The sequence below is a fragment of the Drosophila melanogaster genome, chromosome 3R (genome assembly GCF_000001215.4).
Source record: "Drosophila melanogaster chromosome 3R".
Taxonomy (NCBI): domain Eukaryota; kingdom Metazoa; phylum Arthropoda; class Insecta; order Diptera; family Drosophilidae; genus Drosophila; species Drosophila melanogaster.
The window spans coordinates 11328267-11341799 of NT_033777.3; the positions used below are offsets into that span (position 1 = coordinate 11328267).

The 13533-nt window shown below is 43.8% G+C and overlaps 1 protein-coding gene and 1 long non-coding RNA gene across 4 annotated transcripts in view; one reads left to right on the forward strand and one right to left on the reverse strand.

Moving 5' to 3' along the window:
* Positions 1–213: 213 nt before the first annotated feature.
* pros (prospero) overlaps positions 214–13533 on the forward strand; it is a 79148-nt gene continuing 65828 nt past the window's right edge. Inside the window, exons 1-2 of one of the 3 annotated variants that reach the window (NM_001260116.2) lie at positions 214–1690; positions 11392–11440. The gene's annotated coding sequence lies outside the window, so the exon portion shown is untranslated. Of the gene's footprint in view, positions 1691–4611; positions 5288–6713; positions 7357–11391; positions 11441–13533 lie in introns of those variants that run through there. The other 2 variants (NM_001260117.2, NM_001260115.2) reach the window with 2 other exon arrangements.
* On the reverse strand, positions 7285–8041 carry lncRNA:CR46008 (long non-coding RNA:CR46008). Its single transcript, NR_133375.1, has one exon. It is a non-coding gene; the product is annotated as a long non-coding RNA:CR46008 (long non-coding RNA).

Consider the following 13533-nt stretch of genomic DNA (forward strand, 5'->3'; position numbering starts at 1 on the left):
CGCATCATCCTACTCCATCAGCGTTAGCATCAGCGGCCGAGGGGCTGGCGTCCCTCATAATCAACGCGCTGCAGCGACGACGCCATCGACATCGACAGCGGCTCTGGCTTTGGCTTTGGCTCTGTGACTCTGGGGCCCGTCATCGTTAGCAATTTTTGCCAGGACATTGCAACAGAAAACTGCTAAACGCGAAACAAGTTGCGGCGCTTTTTTCTGCTCCTCGGGTTCTCGCTGTCTCCCTGTCCTGGCCTGTCCTGAATCGAACTGAGCCGTGCTGCCAGGATCAGGCAGCAGCAGGCAGCAGACAGCAGGCAAGGCACATCAGTAGGCAGTGCAAGGCAGGCAGGCAGGCAGTCGGCAGGCAGGTCGCCACTTCTCGCAGACTTCTTCGCATCTGCATAAATCAAACCCAGAGGCAGTAGCAGAAGCAGTTAGCCACCCCAAGAAAAAACTCTACAACAGAAAAATACCGAAAAACAAAAGAAAAACAAACAAACAAATAGAAATAGAAAAGAGAGACATCGAAGCAGAGAAACGATAGGAGAACGAAAAAAAGTGCCAAGTGAATGTGAAAGTGAAAGTGTGTGCAAAATGACTTGAAGTGCAAGACTAGACACCTATGTACGTACCACCTACACCACCCAGCCTGGAACACACTACGTATACGCAATGCGGCCCAGGCGCTCATACGCCCCGTTGGCCCGCCAGCCCTTCGAACTAAGACTCGGGCTGGGGCTCGAACAGCCATCGCTCGCCATGCCGTCTTGAGTGCAAAAAATTACCCGCCAAAAACCCAAAAACACACACGGCCGGCTTGCGCCAAAGACAATGTAAGCGCCGGCACTAGAATGTAGAGCAGTTTTTTCTTCATTTCCCAAAACTAACTAACAAAACCAGCCAGCCAACAACAAATAACAAAATAGACAAAGTTACATTTTTACCAATATCGATAATATTAATCACTTGATAATCAGCGCCAGTCAAACGCAACATTTCGTTCGTAAACAACAACTACAACTAGCCACAACAAAGCAAGTCAAAGCCAAGAAGCAACCAAATAAGCAGGCAATACCAGTCAGTCCGTAACGTCAGCAGCAGAAACCAACGAAAAACCAAAATAATAAAGTAAAACGATTGAGTAACTCCAGTTTCAGTACCGCACCGATTCCGATTTGAGCAAAAATTCAAGCGTCTGAATTTGATTTCGATATCGTCTGGCCCGTTCCGTCTTCAAGTCTCGGCCAAAGGTTCGTCATCGTCCCGACACACTCTCAGTTTCTACAAATTCAGACGTAGATCCTTAGTTAATTCACCTTTTGTATTGTGCATTTCGGCAAGCAAATATTTTGGAAAGGATCCCCAGAGAACAAAAAAAAAAAAAGGCGAAGAAGAGCAGAAGTCAACACTCGAAATCGAAAACTACGAAATTACCTGAAAATTTTTAAACAACCAAAAAGTCTATGAATGCAACAAAAATTACACGCTAAATTTTACAAGTGCAAAATTTTCTTATAATAATTTATCAAAAAAATAAAAATAAATTTACAAAAAAAAAAAAAATTAAAAAAGAAGCATAAAAAAACGGAACTTAGTGAGAAAATTAATCAAAGTTTAGAGAGAACATTAAATGCAAACGGAATATCAAAAATTGTTGTGATGTGATATTTTTTCGATGTACTTTTATTTGAGGGTAAGTAAAGATCACTATCAAAAATTCATTTTTCAACCATTACTCCATTCTTTTCATCAATCATTGACTCATTGGGGTTTATTTATCTTTTCAGAATTATAGAATTTAGATAGAGAAATAAGGGAAATAAATACATTCGAAGCGTATATTTTAAGATCTAGGTAATTTAAAGATGTTCTGATTAAGAAAAGTATCTATTATGGGATGCTTGATCATAAGAAAATGATTAACAGTGAGCATTTAACTACTGATCATTTTTGGAAGAGAACGAGAAGAGAACGACATTTAAGACAAATAGTAAATGGATAATATGAGTGTGAAACATTGAGCAGTATTGATTTTCATTAGAAAAATTAGGAAAAGGTTCATTCTTTAATTATAATGTTATCATCTAAGTTAAAATCAATTCAAAGATATACTCTTTTTAAGGCACAAAATCTATTTCACCAACGAAAGAAAGCAGGGCAGTCAAATTTTAGTAACTTAGCTAAACAGCATGTTTATTTCAAAGCGCCAAAATAATAACCATATTAATTGCTACAAGTAAATATTTAAGAGGAAATGTCTCCTTTGGAGTTCCTTAGTTCAGTGGGTCTGAAGATCGCAGAAGTCTTTCTCCGCGATTGAGCTCGGCACTTCCTCCCAAAGTTCTTCGTGTCCTGTCGTCGGGTGACGGCGTTCAGCTGCAGCAGCAACATGCAACAGCATCGTGTTGCTGGTGTGCACGCGGCTCTCCCCAGCAGCAGCAGGTTTAGTTGTAGTTGTAGACTTTTTGCTTTTCTACATCCTCACACACATACAGGCACACAAACGCACACAGCAACAAACACGAGTGCAAGACGCGAAGTTTTGGAGGCATGCACATAATGTAAACAAGGACATGCGCAATGCACCGCGCTGGCTTTCCCCGCTTCCACAACAGGAGAAGTGCATTGCAGGCAATGCAATTGCCAACTAGAAGATAGCAGCAGCCAAAGGGGCAGTGGGTGGCTGGGCAGGATTTTGGTCGCTTTTGGGGGGGGGGGGGGTGTGGTATTGGCGATGGGGTGTTGCTGGGTGGCTGCTTCATTTACCAACGGCTGCACTAGTAAATAGCAGATGGCAGCGAAGTCGGCGTCGGCATCGCTGTCGACGCCAACTTGCCACAGTTTAGATGGGAAAAAAGGAAAACTCCAAAGAGCCAGAGAGAAAGACAGAGTGAGGGAGAGAGAGCGAGCGAGAGTGGGTGAGAAAGAGAGAGCGAGGGCTGCGCAACGAGAGTGGCGAGTGCAGCCGAAAGGATGCAATGCTGCAAGGCAATTGCACTCCAGGACTCTCACACACACACTTACGCACACAAACGCATCCGCAAGCAGCTAGACTGAGGCGGTTGCTTCTTTTTTGGTTGTGTTGTCTCTTTTCGGCTTATTTTTAGAAGTCCTTTGCCCCCTCGCCGGCGCACATCCCACCCCAGCCCCCTTGGCTGCATTTTATTTACTTGACCAGGCCTCGGAAATTTACATGGCCAGCCGTGGGAGGGGGTTGCAGTATCCACAGCAGTAGCAGCAGCTGTTCCTGGAGCCCCAGCACGTGCAGCAAGCAACTGCCCTTCAGCCGCCCAGCCGCCCAGCCACCCAGCCACCCAGCTGCCTGCGTGATTTGTGCGTTGCCAGGATGCTGATGCTGATGATGATGGCGATGGCGATGATGAGGCATCTCGTAATGATCTGGGGCCGGGAAAAAAGGGAGCAGGAGGCGGTGGTGCAGCTGCATTTCCTTGCCAGCAACGCCGTGCGTGGTTGGTCGGCTCGAAAAAGGGTCGGCGGCACTGATGGGGGTTGGGCTGTGATGGGCTGGCTGGATGGATCGAAGTGTGGGCGCGTAGACATTGCGTAGAGTTGGAGCCAATTTTTTTCTATTTCTTGATGGGCAACCTGGTCCGACCGCCTACATCACCCATTCCACCGCCCCCTTTTTGGACCGCGCTTCATTCGCACATCGAGTGGTCAAAGTACATAGATACCCCATGCCCATGTGTCATGTGTGTGTGTGTGTGCTTTTTGCGCGCGCGAACTTTGGCCAAAGGAAAAAAACTTAAACAGAGATGCTTTTACATACGGAGGGGGGGTTTTTTCGGATGGCTCGCTGCATTTTGCGCGTCTGTAGCTTTTTTTGGCGGCCGTCGATGATGGGGTGCGAAGGGTTGGGGCGCGTGGTGTGTTCCCCGGCCTGGTGGAGGCCATGTACGCGTCGTCGTTTGCTAAAGTCCGTGTCCGTGTCGCGATGACGGAACGCCGAACGAACTGAACGCAACGCAACGCAACGCATCGCATCGCATCTATCGGCATCGGAAGGCATCGGCCGGGCACCGCAGTTGGCATACGGCTTTTGGACGTCTTTTGAGTAGAACATTGCTTTTTTATATTCTCGGCTCGACGCACCGCACCGAGCAAAAGAAGTAACGCCAACGCCGCGTAACGATAGCTGCCGCTCCAGCGAGGAGCCGCAGAGTTGGTCCAAGTCGTCGACGGTTCGGTTCAGTTTCGGACTTGCTTATTTTCTAAAAAATCCAGCAACCAGCAACTAGCACACACACACGCCGTCGAGTGGAGTGGCGTGGAGTGAGGCCGCATTATTATATATAAAATATATATATTGCATATATATATACGGTATAGAATATAGATATATATATATAAATGGGTGCAAAGTGCGCGCGCGTTTGCCGCCCCCAAGTCAACCGCCCATGCCTCTCAATCCGCTGAGGGGCTGAGGTTCAGTTGCAGTTCGAGTGCCGTCAAATACTATTTATATACAATAAATGAAATAAAATATATACAAATATATATAAATATATATATATATATGTCTAAAAATATATGTATCCGGTCGCGAGTATCCTTTCGTGTGCGTTCGTGTGTGTGCGTGTGTGTGTGTGCGTCAGCGGGTGTGTGTTACAATAACAGCTTCGATTGAAAGCAAACAACGAAATTCTAATGCAATCATCTGATTTTTTTGACATATCCAATTGATTATTAAACACTCCGCCGCTGCCCCCATAAAGACCAAAATTTAAAACGCTCCATTAAACCAAAACGTTTTGCTGACATCTTGAACCCAAAGATCCAGCCTCGATTGAAACAGTCCAGTCAACGGCGTCCACTCGTCTGCGTCGTCGTCTGCTGGCATCTAACTTCAGAAAACCAAAATTCATAAGATGCTAGTCCCAAGAGAACTGAATCATCCCATGATCGAGATGCTATTTAACTATTAATATTTGCAACGGGAAACCCGCAAAAAGTCCACTGACTGACCTCTCATGTTTGCACACACTCTGATCCTGGTGCAATCCGACCGATACTGCAAGGCACTGCAACCGTTCGAAAAGCCGCCAGATTTTCATAGCGATCCTCTGGAGCGGCTGTCTCAGCTTTTCCGGCTGGACTTGTCGCACCGTTACGCGTTCCCGGCGACGGCGACGCAGACAACGATGCTAGAGTGGCCAACGAACTGCCCTACAGGACTCACCAGGATCCTTGGGATCAGCCAGGTCATAGCCGTGGACACGAGAGAAAATCTGAACACCGTCATGGATAAATAACATCAGTAAATTGTCCTGTACGTGATCGAAAATCGCACATGTCCCATGCTAAAAACCCCCAATGCACTTGACCATCATAATATCATATATCATTCATATGTAGTTAGTTCATAGTGTGATATTCATTTATATTTTCAATTAGACGCTGAGTATAACCAACATTTGAGATTATGTTATGAATTTGAATCCCCTCAAAACATAACAAACTTGTTGTGTATAAAAACGTTTTATTCTGAAGGACATTAAATTTAGTGTTATAAAATGTCAAAATTAAGGACATTCTTTTAAGCTCAAAATTATTTTATATTGGGTGTGGAAAATTTAAAAATGAAAATATTCTTCCATATTTTCTTAATAGATAGATTCAAGTTAGATATTCATATTCATTTCATAGCTTTAACTATTATTTTCATTTTCTCTCCCGTTCTCAACCGCTTTGTTCCCATAAGCTGAACTACTTGTTAGCTTCATTTGAGTATCTCTCTAGCTTTAGCACGTGTTAGCTCGCTTAAACATAAAAAGACTATATTAAAATGGGGGCAAATGTGTAGCAAGTCGAGTTATTAAATGACACAAGCTTAGAGTCCTTTCCCCAGCGAAAGTACCGACGGCAACTCTGAGTGGTTTCTTGTCAGCAATCTGAAAGTAGGGTTCAGATTTTCGAGTATCTTGTGGAATGCATTTTGAACATTGGGGAATCTTCAGTAGAGGAGAATGTTCTGAGAAAGTCATTTTAGACGTGTGGGAGGGATGCTCTTTTTGCCATTCTCCCCTCACTAACACCGGCCTAACCAGGCTCACACACACATTCACACAACACACCCCCTGCCCATTCTCCATTTTGTTAAGCTGCCCCAACTGGCAGCGACGTCGACGTTGGCAGCGCTGCTTGCCCCTCCATGAACGAGTATTTGAAATGCGCACTAGCTCTAGCTCAAATGGCTTATGTGTCTGTGTGGGCTCCCCTCCGTTGTGGCGTTGTGTGCGTGTGTGGGAGAGTATCCGGCTTCGGGTGGGTGGGCAATTCAGGAAGTCCTGGCAGCGCTGCCGCTGATTTTATTTGCAAAGCCCCACTGTGTGTGTTTTTGCCGTTGCCTTTGGCTTTGCAATGCCTCCCTGGGATATATCCTCCTCCCCCCGGACATTCGCGTATTTTTTCGCGGCTGCGGCGGGCAAACATTTTTTGCTGCCAATACACATACTAGCGCACTCACACCCATACACACACACACACACACACACACTGGCTGGGGCAGAGAGCCGCGGCAACGACAACGCAACGACAACGACACCGTCAGCGGTCGTCCTCGGCCTATTCGCGGCGAAATAATTTTTCGCATTTTTAGTACAAAGCTTCACATCAACGTCGTCGTACAAACAAATTTTTATTTTCGGATTTTTCAATTACGTTTTCATTTATTTTTAAGTATTAAGTTTGCGTGCACTCAAAAAAAAAAAAAAAAACCAAAAACAAAAAGCAACTAAATCAGCAACTAAAACTCGAACAAAATCATAAGGAAATTCATATCCAGAAAACAGTTGATAGATCGTGTGTCCAAACATCGAAATCAAAAGCAAAAAAGCAAAAAGGAAACTCATTCAGACCAAAAAGAATCGAACCACATTTACCGGCTTCCAAAAAACGATTCTCAAGTGTTTTTTCGCCGTATCTCCAAAAGTCTCGACTAAACTCTCAACCGGCAGGAACTCTCGACGATTCTCAGTTTGTTATATGTTTCAACTTGTTTGCCCTCCCACAACACAATATCATCAGTCCATTTTAGTTCTTTAAAATATCAAAAAACGAATAGCGAATGATATTTGAAAAGCAAAGATTACGAACAAAGTCGCGAACAAATTGAAAACAAAAAACAAAAAAACACTAGACGAACAAGGACACAAGTTACAAAATTCAAATGTAAAATCAAAAGTACAAAGCAAAAAGATTGTTGGCAACATTTTTATAAGTATATATACGTATTATTATGATTTGTATATATTTTTTATACGAACTCAAAACTACAGAGTCCAAAACTCAATTTTGATACGCAGAATTGCTCATGTGATGCTCCGAATCCTCCGACGGGTAAGCAAATAGTGTGCGTTATCTTCTCCCGATTAGAAGACGCTGGCGGCAGAGCGAAAGAGTAGGGGCGACAGAAAGAGAGGGAGAGAGAGTGAGAGAGAAGTGAAGAGAAAGGGGCTCTATTCTCGGACTTCTCCTTTCGAAAGTGTCTGAACCGGCAATACGAAGACTGCCAGCCGCAGGCTTCGGGTCTTCGTGCCTTCGTGTCTGATTTTCGGCTGCTTCGTGTCCTGCTGCTTTCTAATTGCGTTCTCTCTCTGCCGGCGTCTGTGTGCGTATGTCTGAGTGTGCCAGTGTGAGTGTGTGCGACTGTGAGTGCATTACATTATCCTGAGGCAGCGGCTACACCTACACCTACGCAGCAGCTTCGGCATCCGACTTCCGATTCCGAATCCGCTCCGATTGCGACTCGGCAAGGACCTCAGCTTGCTGCGGCCGCTGCCTGCCTGCTTCTTCTCTTCTAGTCCTTCTTAAGCTACGCGCGCGTACGGTCGTACCACCCGCCCGCCCGCCGCTCATCCCGCTCATCGTCCCGTTCGTGGCCGCTCGTTTTGGCCATCGGCTCCTCCTTGGAGCGCTTCTTCGTGCAGGTATGCGTGCGATTGTGTGTGTGAGCAGGCGCACACTTACTTGCACTTACTGCGTGTAGGAAATTATCTGCTCCCTCTGTCGCTGCCGGCGTCGCCTAATACATATATAAATAATATATATTATTATACGGGATATACATATATTTAAAAGCGACGACGCTCGTGTATATAGAAAAGGCAGCTCGTTATCGCAGATGCCTGGATAAGGGATGCCAGGGAGTAGGGAGAAGGACCGCCTGCTTGCAAGAAAGTGTAGCACACTTATGTGGGCAGGCGTTGACTGAAGCAGCAGCAATAGCAGCAATAGCAGCGGCGGCAGCTGAGACGGAAACGGAAACGGAGTCCGAATCCTCGACTTCGACTTCGACTGAGGCAGCGCCTTGGTCTTCTGCCACTTTACTTTCGCAGTCTAGAATACAAAATTCAGTACGTTTCCAGTCACGCGCGCTGGCAGAAGTTTTGCTTGCGTATGTCTTCTATCGACGACGTCGACGAACGCCGCCTCGAATTGTGTAAAAATTCCAATCGCTCCACATAAATTATTAAAATAAAATAATAATAAAATATTAACAAAACAAAAAAAAAACCAAAAAAAAAAAAAAGTGTAGCGTGCATTAGCTGTGTGTCTGAGTTGAAGCATCAATTCAAATCAGTTTCAAATCAATCAAATCTAATAAAATATATTTATTTTAAATAAAATAAATAATAAATTTAAATTAAATAAATAAATAAATTGCATTATCACATAAACTAGAAATAACTATTTAAAGCCTAGTTCAGCCAGCTCAATCGTCTCGCCCATCGAACCCAGTCACAGATCCTCCTCAATTAGCTCAGGTGTCGCTGTCTTGTGGTACGTGCAACTTGCGGCGCGTTTATTCGCTGCCTTCTTTCGCGATTAGCCAACCAAAGGGCCACACACACTCTCCACAGAATGTGTAAAAAAAAATCGAAAAAATACTAAACAAAAAAACCATCGAACACACCAACACACACGCAATGGGGCGCCACTTGCTGCTGTTGCTGCGGCATTGGTGGCCACATTGCGCATACGACATGTTAGCCCGCAATTATCCTGCCTGCGCATTGGCAGGCGTCGCGTCTTGGCTTTGATGGGGAAAAACTTGGCAGGAAATTATCTAAAGCTCCCAAGGCAGCCAGAGACTCAGATTCGCCGCAGCCCCGCTCAACTTAGTCAGCAACTCTTCACAGACACTCGCACTCACACACACATACCAACAAGCAGGAGGCTATACTTATACTTATATAGTTGAGATACAGCGAGTCGTGTCTAATTTTATATAAATACTCTCACACAGACGCTGGCACACTCGGAGCCGAATATAAAAGCATTGGGGCTTCGTTTCTTGAAAGACATTTGATCGTCTTGGCTGGCAGCGACTGCAGCGCAGCAAAAGCGGTCAGTTAGGAGGTGGTTTGTCCTTAGTCAGTTGGTCACTCAGCTGGGGAACAAGAACAGCGCAATCAGCATTAGTCAGTAATCAGTTATCAGTTACCAGTTACCAGTTCAAGTCCACACTTTGATGATGGTACGTGCCAGGTTGGGGGATGATGAGAGCCTCTCAGAAGGATGTTTTAAATAAATAACTCGCTAAAACCGTGACAAAGTGAGACGAAATTTTACGACTGTGAAAAAAAAAACACAAATATATCAACTCGGAAAATAAATGTTGTGAATTCAAACAGTGCTACAAATAATACCAATAAATGACTAAATATGAAATAAATCAATTAAACATGTTTTAAAATTAAATAGATATTTGTATTATCTTTATATTTAATTTTAAGTTGTTACTTTCAGTAATGATCTTTACTGTCTCTTAAATTGTTTTATGTCTGTATTATTTTATGATGTTATTTACTGTGTAAAGATTTCTATATGTACTTCTTTAATACCATTTAAAGAAAAAGAAAATTTCTGAGAATAATGGATTTTTATTCTATTATTTTTGTAATCTTCGAACTTAAATTTTAATAAATATATTATATTTCTTCATGAACAGAATATCGAAATTTAGCTAAAAATAAAAACAAAGCCATAAAACAAAACACAAAAAAAGTCTTACAAAATAAATAAGAAAGCAAAAATGATCGAAATTCTAAATTAAACTTGTAAAATCGAAAGCGCTGCGGCAACAAACCTTTGGAAAACCCTTTCGAAAGAAACGAATAAAATAACTAATATATGCGAAATAACTACAACCAAATAACCGGAAATGCTCTGAAACAGTGAAAAGTGTGGCATAGTTTTCGGTGTGCCGCGAAATGAAGTGACAACAAAAGTAGCCAGCCGTGTGGCGGTGCCTTAAAAATAAAATGATAAATGATTCCGTTAGCGACTAAAGAAAAGTTACAAAAATTAGTGACCCCCGATGACCCCACTCCCCACGGCCCCCGTTGACCGCAGCGCTAGAGTGAATTGTGTTCGCCTCTCCCCAAGTCCCAAACGAAATTTACCCCCTGAAAGCAAAAAGTCTGTGCACAGCGACTCGGCCAGAGATATGAGTCGTCCTCATCCGAATTCCGAAATGCATCACCAGCGACCGGAGCGGTCAGCGGCCAACTCCCGCCCGCTCCTGCTCCTGCTCCTGGCAGCGGTACAGTTCCGCTCATCGGGAGCGACTGGCGCTGCCGCCGCTCCTGCCGCCAGCTGCCAACGCTGAACACACGGCCGCCATGAAGCGGTGCGATCCTCTGAAGCGGCTCGATTCGCACTTGCCACTCGCCACTGGCCACTGGCATTGTAACTTAAATTAAGGGTAAAATATCGCAAATGGTATTGGTGCAAAAAAAAAAAAAAAACAAAACAAACCAAACAAACAATGAAAACAAACCAAAAATCTATGAACATTTCATCCCAACTCGAACCGAACATTCAAGAAAAGCTTATAGGTTGCGTTTATACAAATTAGTATAGTAAATTTAGGTAATTGAGGGCGCAGATAAAATATAGAGAAGCTGCAAGTTTTTACATATTTTAAATTCATTATTTATTTATAATTTAAGATAGAAATGGAATGGATTGTGATATATTTTTATAACAAATACTGACATATATGTTTAATGATGTGAATTATTTGTAATAATTCTGAAGCTAAAAGTAAAATATAGATTTTATTTTTTAATATTTGTTATTGTAGCTTTTATTATTTATTTTGTTTTCGCTTGCAGCTTGTGACTTGCAAACCCATTCAATTACTGATAAATAATATGATAAATATATAAAAAAAAAACGCCAAATAGCTCGCACTCCAGTTGAGTTAGCTTTTCGACAGAAAAAGAATTCTTAAGACATAGGGCTTGTGAATACCCCCATTGAAAATTCTTCACAACATTTTCAGCCTACCATCTGAATCAATTGACCAGATTACTAATCTCACATTTACGTTGCGCCCTGTGCCATCGTCTGCTTTTTTACTTGCAGGTTACACCATATCGAGAAGTTATCCAATGAGAAAGCCGCTTAAATTTTGGTAAGTCAACTCCAGTTCATCCTCTTACTTTAAGTCTGGGTCCAGTCTTCGTCTAATGAAACGCCTTTGTGCTCGAGTGGACTTCATTTTTTAATTAGAAAGTCAACACACACACACACACACACACTCGCACGGGGGTGGGGCGAAGTATCCTTAATCGAAAAGTGCTGCCATATGGAGAGGCGCCTTTGTGAGCTGCAGGACTCTGCAACCCCCGCCCGCTTGTTTGCCTTTGTTTATTTGTGTGCTACTTAAGATGAAATGGCAAAGAAAACTGACAGAGATGGTTGTTGGGCTACTAGAACTACAAGGATGAGGGTCGGGGCATCTGAATCCTGCATCTGCCCTGTGTCCGTTTCAATTTCTCCTACCAAGTCAGCTCTTCACGCAGACATTTTCTTTGACTTTCCACCCGCCAGAGCTGCTGGGAGAAAATAAAAAAGGAAAACAAACAGAGGCGTCTGGGCTAGAAGAAGAAGGAGAAGGCGAGTGTAGGGAGCGGTGTGCAGTGCAACAGCGGAAACGGAAATTGCTGAAGTTGCATGTGTGTGCCGTGTCCTTACCCTCCGCTCTCTCTCTCTCTCTCTCTCTCTCTCTCTCCCGTGTATATCGGTGGCTGTGTGCGTGTGTGTGTGTAATGAGGCACCGTGTTATCCTTTTGCTGACAGCAGACGCCGCTAGTTGCTGCGTTGTTGGATTTACAAGCAGGCTGCAATTATTTTCAGCTTAAGCGACAAAATAGAAGGAAGCAAGTCTTAAGCATTTACCATTTCCCAGTCTCGTTATTATCCAGCTCGATGCCGTGTAAATGAGTTTGCTGCAGTTTTTACTTGTTATTGCCAACTTCAGTGCTGCCTGTTCTGCTCTTATTTTTCTCGTTTTAAATCCACTCGGAGTCGGAAGTTTGGCCCTAAGGCTCGAGTTGCTCATGTGCAGCCATCGCAACCCCATCTGCCTGCCTGCCTGCCCGCCCGTCTTCTTTCTTGCGAGTGCATAAGTAAGTGCACCCAAGGCTACTTATGAAAAATGCTAAATTAAAGTTGACTTTTAGGCGCACAATGCCGTGGCATGCCACCAACTCATGCCCCTTATGTTTAGCTATCCAAGACCCTGCCAAGTTGCTTGTTTCACTTGTTTTATTCGCTGAGAAGAAAATGAAGTACATTGTACGAAACTCGGTAACTTTGGCCAGCATCCAGGTGGAAATGTCATGTAGAAAGTTTCGGGACTTCGAAACTTCGAAACCTTTCGCCATGCACGGCCAACTCCTCTGATGGTCGACCGGAAATCGTTTTAAGAACGGAAGTGAAAATTTCTACCATGCAGCTGAGCGCAACCATCTAAATATACATCTATACATGGCCCTCGAATAATCTCTTATTGAGACCGAACAATAAAAAAAAAGAGTGTATGTGCGGCGGGAATAGAAGGTGGCGCGGGGCAGGGGTTGGTCCGAAACGCAAATTCATTCAATTGCGAAAAGAAAATTACCCTAAAACGCGCCACAGAAGCCGAAAGAGACAGAGACAGAGAGTCGCAACAAGTCGCGATGATTATCTGGAATTAAATAAAGCACACACTCGCCGCATATAGTATAGATCCCTAGTCCGAGCAAAGTATCCAACTTGCGCCGGCCAATGGCAGCGCTCACTTGAGCGGCGACCAAGTTGCACGCCTCGCTGAGCAAATGTCGCGGCCCTCGCCGAAATGACCCCACAACCCGCTCCTCAACCAAACAACCAACCGCCCATCCACCCACTGACCACCTCCCGCCCAGTGGAAACTACAACTACATCAGTAGTGTACCGTCGGTTCCGTTCTATTCCGTTTCAAGCGCTGGAAATTAAGTCAGCAAATGACTTGTAGAATATCAACACATGTCCATGGTCCGTCCGTCCGGCTTTCTGTTAGTCTGCGATACTCTACGAAGGGGTATGTTGAATTGGGGTGTAACAAAAAATCATAGAAAAATCTACACAACTGCAGCACCCTGTAAAATGTAGTAGACCATAAATAACAACATATACATTAATTAATCATAACTGAACAGTAGATAAGATTGGGTGATAAAAGCAATTAGTGTATTTCTTATT